The sequence below is a fragment of the Schistocerca gregaria genome, chromosome 4 (genome assembly GCF_023897955.1).
Source record: "Schistocerca gregaria isolate iqSchGreg1 chromosome 4, iqSchGreg1.2, whole genome shotgun sequence".
NCBI lineage: Eukaryota > Metazoa > Arthropoda > Insecta > Orthoptera > Acrididae > Schistocerca > Schistocerca gregaria.
The window spans coordinates 324,736,169-324,745,331 of NC_064923.1; the positions used below are offsets into that span (position 1 = coordinate 324,736,169).

Consider the following 9,163-nt stretch of genomic DNA (forward strand, 5'->3'; position numbering starts at 1 on the left):
TGGCGTGACCGCCGAGTTATTTCCTGTATGATATATAAATAGCTTTTCTATGCCCATCCTTTTAGCAGGAGGTCTCTGGGGCGACGGCCGTTTACTATCGTGACAAAAAATAAAAACACCTACAGCCGTCCTTATGATTTTATTTTATTTTGTCGCTACCAGTTTCAACGCTTCAAAAACAGCCTGAAGATGACGCAATGACCCGTTGAAACTGGTAGAGACAGAATAAAATAAAATCATAAAGACGACTGTAGGCGTTTTTATTTTTGGTCACGATATTATAATACCGAGCGAGATGGCGCAGTGGTTAGCACACTGGACTCGAATTCGGGAGGACGACGGTTCAATCCCGTCTCTAGCCATCCTGATTTAGGTTTTCCGTGATTTCCCTAAATCGTTTCAGGTAAATGCCGTGATGGTTCCTTTGAAAGGGCACGGCCGATTTCCTTTCCCATCCTTCCCTAACCCGAGCTTGTGCTCCGTCTCTAATAACCTCGTTTTCGATTGGACGTTAAAAAAATACTAACCTATTATAATATTCTTAAAAAATAATTTGACTTTTCCTTGTCGGTTTGATTAAATAATCTGAGTTATTTTCTATAAAAGTGTGACATCGGCGTTTCTTGAAATAGTGAAATCCTTTCCTGACTTATTTTACCCAAAAGCACTCGCTCCACACAAAGTGCAAGTGTTCTGAGCTGCCTTGCTGCCTTCACACCTCTGTCAAATGCAGAAAGCAAACAATATGTGGCAAAGGTTATACATTTTCCCACTTGCGACTCAATTATACAACTCTCAAACAACGTTCATAAGTTTCGAGTGTGCAAAATCCAACATGTAACTGCAAGATAAAAGAACTTCAAGTCAGAAAATGGCAGTTGATAAACACAATCATATCTCTACGCTCAACTGGTCGTACGACGTCTGACGAAGTTGGTGTGTGGCGTGTGGCCGGTTGCCGTGGGCCGTTGTGGGGCGAGGAAACCCCGGAGCGTAAATTTGATATTGACACAGCTGAGACCTGTGTGGCGGAATTGTGACTTTTGGTATTGCTGGTGGGGTAGAAAGCGAAGGGCATTATTTCTGGGCTCCATTGGACTGACTACAATAATGTGATTTAAAAAAAAAAAAAAAAGTGGAATAGAGCGAATTCGATCTCGCAACTTCGTGGATACACTGCGCACTACTTACCACATTTTTTTATAATCTCATTTTGTTCGTTTTGTTACATTTCTTCGTTTTGTTTCTTACATTTGTTCGGGGCGGACGTTGCATGACACCCGTTAAAATTCCTCGTTGATCCATTCACTCAGTTTTTGTTTTTCTATTACAGAGGGCAGCTAACCCTCTGACCGAACACCGCTGAGCTACACTGCTGGCACACTTAATTTCGAGCATAGAGCCTCTCGAGAAAAGGACAACACTTCCTCCAGACACTTCCGCTTTCTGCAATGTTGCCAGATCATGCTTACGCCGCACTTAGGGTTCTGTGAGGCGATCGACATTATTGGTCACCTCAAGTGAACCGCTCGGACTTAGCCTCTGCAGCGATCGGCCGGCTACCGACTATTTTTTTTATCTAATACGATACATTGCAGAGACCTTTTAAACATTCACAGTAAAGTATTTAAGTGTGTCTTCTTGAGCAGTCGTTAAAATTATCCCAAAACTGTGAATAGCGTCATACATTGAGGTGCTTGTTGTGGTATTTACAAACCCATACTTACATGTGTCACCACGAAACTCGTATTTACGTGCGTGCCCTTAAAATATTGGTCAAATTAGCTCAGAAACCGTAAACAGCGTCGCACGTTGCAGAAAATAGCGTTGCCATACTCTGCTGGAAGTAGTGACTAGCATCCGAATTTCCTGCTGGTGCCGCCGTTGCTGCTGCAGTTGCTCTAGCGAGGTACAGAGTAAAGCCTAGTTTACACGACGACACAAGGTTGCAGGCAAAAGCACTACCGGCCATTGCGCATGCGCGCCGGCCGTTTCCGTAACTCGTTGGTGAAACTAAACACTTTCGGCGTGTTCCAACTTTGGCGACACTAGTTGCATGAGTTTTGAGGTTATGTGTGTTCGTAGAGTGTGGACAAACTGAAATATGAAGTGGGAAACGGAGAATAATGTTGGCTTTTTGGGTATCTATGCTGTGCATAAGTGTTTGTGGGATTTCAGTGATGCTGATCACAAAAATAAGCAACATATTGCTGTCGCTGGGACCGTCATGTGCGATCATAACATAGATGATTTGACAATATCTGAGCTGCAGGGCAAAATTTTTTGAGTTAAGAGCACATATACAACTGAAGTGAGAAAAATACAAGCAAGTGTAATTCTAGCTGTGGCAATGCTCTCGTCTACAATACTAAAATCACATCGTTCGAGTTGGCCAACTCTTTGTTAAGGAGTATTGTTGACAGGAGTTCCTTATACAATATTAATTTATTTAAAACGTCACTGCGGTGCTCCCTAATCACATATGTTACAATTTTGAAATATTGCCACTGTAAAGATGTATCTTCAAGAGAGTAGTTCGCAAACCATTCTCTTCTTAATGCAGCCTGCTTCGAGTAATTATTGTTACTAATTTTAATAATTATTACTGTTAATGATACTAAAAATTGGTGTTAATGAAATAGCGTCATCACCAACTAAAGCCGTATCTTATAGCATGTTGAGTGTTCTCGATTGTAATGCACGCATTATGACATGTAATTTCAGTTCTGGCGACAGTGCTTCATGCATTACTGTGCCTTTATTCCTTATCGCATAACTAACTCTATTTAGAAGAAACGTGAACAGTTCTGGTGACATTCTAAGATAATTAAAAGAACTTCTTGGATCTTCCGTTATAAATTATTTCAGCAAGGATGCTGAGCAACCGAGCTGACGTCTTTTCTTCCTCCAGTCACGAATCGAAACACGCTTCTTATTTTTTTTTTTTTCTTATGTGGCGGTTCCACGCAACAAGCTTTAACTCCATCACAACTCGTGTGAGGTGCAGCTGCCAAAACTTTCATTTCAGACACGACTCAGGGACCCACAAAACGACTAAACTGAAGTGCATACTGGTGTCGCCGTGTCTACAGTCATATATGGAACCAGTTGCGTGCAACTCATTCCACGCAACGAGTGGCGCAACCCAATGTCGTCGTGTAAACTAGGCTTAAGGATCTCAGTCTCACGATGCTGGAGACAGTTAGGGAGGCGACAGCGGCGATGGGGGGACGCCCCGTAGGAGCACACGGCTTCAGTGAGGGAAGGCAGACGCCATTTTTGAGTCACAAATTATTATATTTACGATGACTCTTGGGTAAACAGGAAAATAGGTGTGCTAGTTGGCCATCAAATCACTGACTCTCTTCGTGCACATCTTGCAGCGGTTCGCGCTGCAAAAGTTGATTATTCAGCCTTCTGGTAGGGGATCACATTAATGTGATTCGACAGTGTAATAGTAGTAGCAGTAGTAGTTCATTAGGAACCGAAGGAAAGGATATTTTCCAATATATGTCCTAGCCTTCCCAGAGCTTAGGCCCACAATCCACCACTGGCGCAAGATTTTTGTTGTTAAAAGCCCAAGTATGTTTTCGCAACCATTTGCACTTCGAGTGGGCTCCTGAACTAACTGCTCTAAACATTTTTCGGAGAAAGCATTTAGTACAATTTCGGATGAAGTTTTATGTCTACAGCCCGCTTTGAACATGTATTTTCGCCAACATATTGTAGTGGATCGAGAATTTCTTCTCTGTGACACGAAATGACATGTAGATGAATAATGAGATCGCCCCACGCTGGGAGCCAGAATATGGTGAAGTCAGAATTTTTTGGTATCTTGCAAAAACAGACAAGCAGATTACTATGACGAGGGTATTTCGGAAAGAAAAGTTACACCGTACGCCAGAGGAACAGAAGAGTTTTGGCGAGCAAGTTGGCAACACTGGTGTTAACCTTGAACCGTTAGCTTTCTGTTCGCGGTCGTTCGGAGGTTGAACGTTGCTTCTGGTTGGAGTAGGTCGTGTTTAAAATGGCTGCGCCGATTCAGAATCCCGCCAAATGCGAAGCGCGCTCCGTCATACGTTTTCTTCATGGAAAAGGTCAGCGACCAGCGGATATTCACAAAGAAATTGTTTCTTTTCATGGGAACATTATGAATCGACAAAATGTAACGAAATGGTGTCGTCATTTCTCTGAAGGTAGGGCAGATGTTCATGACGAACAAAGAACAGGTCGGTCATATGTGATCTCTGATGCCCTTCTTTGGAGAACAGAGGAAGCAATTCGTGCGAATAGACGTCTCACATTGAAATAATTGCATCAGATCATACTGGACGTGTCAATGACAACTCTTTATGATGTTGTGACCGTCAATTTAAGGTACTGGAAATTGTGTGCGCGCTGGGTTCCAAAATTGTTAACGGAAGAACACAAAAAGAAAAGGATGGGCTTTGCACTCGACTTCCTCACACGCTAGGCTGAAGCAGGTGATGAGTTCCTTGATCACATTGTGACAAGTGACGAGATATGGGTTTATCACCATACACCTGAATCCAAGCAACAATCAATGCAATGGCGCCATTCGAATTCACCAAAAGCCAAGACATGCAAAACGTCGATTTCAGCGAAGAAGATCATGGCTGCTGTTTTTTGGCACAGACAAGGCATTGTTCTGTTGGAATTTATACCTCCTGGAACGATAATTAATGCTGCTGCATATAGCGAGACTTTGAAACGTCTTCGAAGGGCAATTCAAAACAAATGCAGGGGAAAGCTGATAAGTGGAGTCCGCTTGCTTCATGACAACGCTCGGCCTCATACAGCGCTTGTAACCAAAGCACTACTCAAACAATTCAAATGGGACGTATTGAACCATCCGCCATACAGCCTGGACCTTGCGCCTACCGACTTTCATGTCTTCCGTTACCTAAAGTCACATCTTGGTGGAAAATCATTCCATGTCGATGAAGAGATTAAAGATGAAGTTGAAATGTGGTTCCGACGACAGGCGGCAACATTCTATGAGAGTGGGATACAAAAGCTTGTGCACCGAATGTTTGGATAATAGGAGTGATTATGTCGAAAAATAACAAATAATCCAGTTCATAAGATGTAACTGACGTTTTCTAAATAAATGTTCTATTTAAGGATGTGGGCCATTGTATCTTTACTTTACGAAATGCCCTCGTATATTGCCCCATGTTGTCAGCCAATAATAATGAAGTGAAATCATAAAACAAAAAGATTATGAGATTAAAGGATTGATAAGCGAATGGAACATATTGTTTGGATGAATAAAGTATGAAATGGCTCCATTTATTTAATTACTTTTTATACACACACAAAAGTTACAAATTTCAGGACCGATATGACTGAGCGTGGACACAACTCAGTTATGAAGGAGATAAGGGGGGAATGAATCACCTTACCATTTTTCATAGTTATTTGTCGTGTGCTGATGATGGCGACAGGCGCTGGGACGGGACAGCGCGTTGCCTCGGAGCTGTCGTTGGTGGCCTACGGCTGTACAGCGAGGGCCCAGAACGGTGTGTTGCCGTGGCGATGGGTGTCGTGTTGCTTCCGTGTTTTCTCATCGCCTGTCCCTGTGCGAATTCTTGGCGCTTTGTCTACGCTTCATCCCAGTGACTGCGGGGTACTGAAACTGTCGAAACGTTCTCGCTTTCTAAGGCAGGTGGAAACGGCTGCTGGGAGCCAGAAGATTCACACACCTCCACGTGTGCATTCTTGACACTTTTGTATCTGTGCTCTGCCCCAGTGGCAGCAGGGGCCGATCAGTTTTCGGCACACTTCTCATCGTCCGCCAGGCTCACAGCAAGACGTCGTTTCCTAAGTGAAGGTAGAGCATCCGTCGGGCTGTTTCCTGCGTGTTTTCATAATACATCTCAGGTGATGGCTATATGTGGCCCGACTTTCCGCTGGTGCTGGATCGCTGGCACAGTGAGTCGGCGAAAGTGGCCACCAGCAGGCCTGTCACAATATCGAGGGCAGATTGAAGTCGCCATCAACTATAACTGTATGGGTTGCACTACGAGAATTTATATCTGTAATATCTATAGTTAATAGGTCTATCCTCGACCTGTGTACAACTTGCACTTTTCGAGACTGATGTCCTATTTCTTCTTTCCTGAGAACCTCTAAACCAAAAACAGCCCACCTTCCTCCACACAGTTCCTGTTACGTTGTAGTCATCTCCTGTGTGTAATGGGTGCCTCATCTATTACGCAGAGCCAGATACCTTGGCGCAAGTCAAGGAATCTGGAGCCTGAATGGTCGCAGAATAGCCTGAGGCTCTGATTCAGACCCTCCACTCGACTCTGTGCCAAAGATCTGCAGTTGGTCCTGTTGACAATGCTACAGATCTTAAGGTCTGCCTTCATATCACATGCAAGAATGGGAGTCTTTACCAGAAACCAGAGAGATTCTCTTCCAGTCAAAAGCAACACATATCATTAGTACCGCCATGAGCCATCGTTTGTAGTTGCCTGCATCCTGCGCTGAAGGACCCGTTCCACATCTGGGATGACTTACCCCTGTACACATAATCAGTGAGCACTGGACTTCTTCCGCATTCTTCGAAGTCATGTCCCTAAGGGGCTCTATTATCCGCCTAACTCTGGATCTCTCAGCTATGAGTAATCTCACTCTTTGTGAATGCCCATATCTTTCAGGCTGAAAGTTTTCTTCTGAAACGAGACATCTATACCAGCCACAGGCAGCGCCTGAAACCTGTTTGGCAGACAGACTGGGAAGGCCTTTCGATCAACCGAGTCTTTCGCTGCCTGCCACAACTTGGAACGATCTCCACTCGACCAAGGGTGAGAGCAGAAGCTGGGGTGACAATAATAGTGAACCATTTTGGGACACTTGGAACATGCTGGACGTTCCTTGAATCCCCACACGCTACCACCACAGTGATACCCACTGGTAACAACCTCAAGCTGCGTGACTGAAGCCAGCACTGTTTGGAGTGGTGAGTGAAGAGTCACCATCTCAACTCACTTCTGAACCCAGAAATCATAGTCCCTGTCAATATTAAAAACAATGGGACTATACATTATACAGTTATTAAAATGTAGAACTGTACCTAGCAAATACACAATAAACTTAAAAATTAAACTTCTAAGCACACAGGTAAATGAAAATAAGTTTCTTCTAGTTAGTAGCTCGTAAAGTAATTCACAAATGAACGATGTACTCTGTCATGGTGCTGGATGAATGAAAGTTACCAGCTCACTGAAACATTCCATTTCTGTTTAAATAATTTCGCTCTCCACCTAGGAGGTCAGTTTTCTTCTGGCTGTATGCTTCTGTATGTAATACATGTGCATTCAGTGCTAGCTGTTATATTTCATTGACGACCCTGCTTTTGAATTTGCAGTTTGTGAAGTAATCAAATATGAGACAGATTCTGAATTATTTGAGACCAAAGGTTATCAGTAATTTCATTTTATAAATCAAAAAGTTCATATAAAACTATACTCCTAAAATTCATTGTTTCAAAGCTATTTACATCTTACATGTTTATGGTAGATTTTGAAGTTTTAACATAAAAACCTGTAACTTTAAATCTATCAAGCTTTGCTAAATATTTGTTTTTGTTGTCTTTGAAAACAGTATAAATCTCTTTACTTCAAATATCATCTTTGTGCTTTGTAGACATGGCGGGAATTAGTGGGGTATTGGAGGTAAATCTAGTTTAGTGACGCAATAGAAAACAGACACAATCAGCAAAGTAAAAGCTAACAAAAAATAAAGGAAAATGAACCACTTACCTATAATTGACTGGTGTGTGGCACGTAGAACCACACAACAGAAAACAGGATTTGCACTGGTTTTCTAGAACTTGCTCTTTCGCTAATAAAAGTACACACATTCACAAACACAATCACACAGACACCAAAACGCACAAATCTGTGGAGTGTAAGACTGGGGTAAAAGATGGGGGGGGTGTGGGGGGGATAGGGAAGGATACACGAGGTGTGGAAGGACTAATGGTATAGTGTGAGGCAGTTCTCTCGATAGGTGACTCAGCTGCTGCACAACAAGTCGAAAGGAGTTCACAGGGTTGAGCATATAAGAGACAGTGAGAAGGAGGTGGGCAATGGAGGGGCGGAAAGGAGAAGAATGTGGAGCTGATGGGAGAGACATAGAGTGAAGAAAGAAAAAGAGAGGGATGGAGAAGGGAGACAGAGAGAGAGAATGCTCACATGGAGGTGGAGACAGTGGTAAGAGAAGGCAGTGGGGAAGGAGTGGTGCAGACAGAAGAGAGAAGGGAAAAGATAAGGTGAAGCGAAGCAATGGAAAACAGTATAGTGGAGATTTAGACAAGGAGGATTGTAAGAGAGATGGAATGCTGGAGAGAGAATTCTCAGCTGTGTAGTTCAGAGAATTTAGTTGGAAAAGTGTATCCAAATGGCTCGTGTAGTTAAGCATCCGTTGAAATAATTTTTGTTATGGTATGCAGTTTGTTCAGCAACTAGATGGTCAAGTTTTCGGTTTGCTACAGTTTGGTGGTGCCCATTCATGCAAGCAGACAGTTGGTTGTTTGTTATGACCACATAGGAAGCTACATAATAATTGCAGTACAACTGATGTACAATGTGGCTGCTTTCACAAGTGCTCCTTCCATTCATAGGGTATGAAATGCCTGTCACTGGACTGCAGTAGGAGGTGGTGAACAGGTGTATGGGACAGGTCTTGCTTCTAGGTCGATGACAAGGGAATGATCCATGCAGTGCAGGACTGGAAGCAGGATTGGAATAGGCATGAAGAAGTGGAGCACTACTTTGTGTGATGTGGGGGGATGTGCCTCATCTCAGGCCAACAAGAGTCGAAGCGCTGCAGAAGGAAGGATGTGGATGAGCTTTACAAGGTCAGGGTGATACTGGGCAGTCAGGGGTCTGCTGGTGAGTGTCTGGTTTATAGGTTTATTGGTGTCAGAAGAGAAGATGTCAGGGGAAATCTGTTTATGGATGAGCTGGATACAATACTCTCTGTGAATAAACGCTATGATAATGTTATCGGTATATTTCAACAACTCCTGCCTTCCATGGAAGATGTGGAGTCCACAGGTGGTGAGGACGTAAGGAGGAGACTTTCTGACATGGAACGAGTGACATCTGTCGAATTGGATGTACCATCGGTG

At 43.3% G+C, this 9,163-nt stretch overlaps 1 non-coding gene across 1 annotated transcript; it reads left to right on the plus strand.

Annotated features, from left to right (window-relative positions):
- The first annotated feature begins 289 nt into the window (after positions 1 to 289).
- On the plus strand, positions 290 to 362 carry Trnas-cga (transfer RNA serine (anticodon CGA)). The gene has a single exon. It is a non-coding gene; the product is annotated as a tRNA-Ser (tRNA).
- Positions 363 to 9,163: the final 8,801 nt, after the last annotated feature.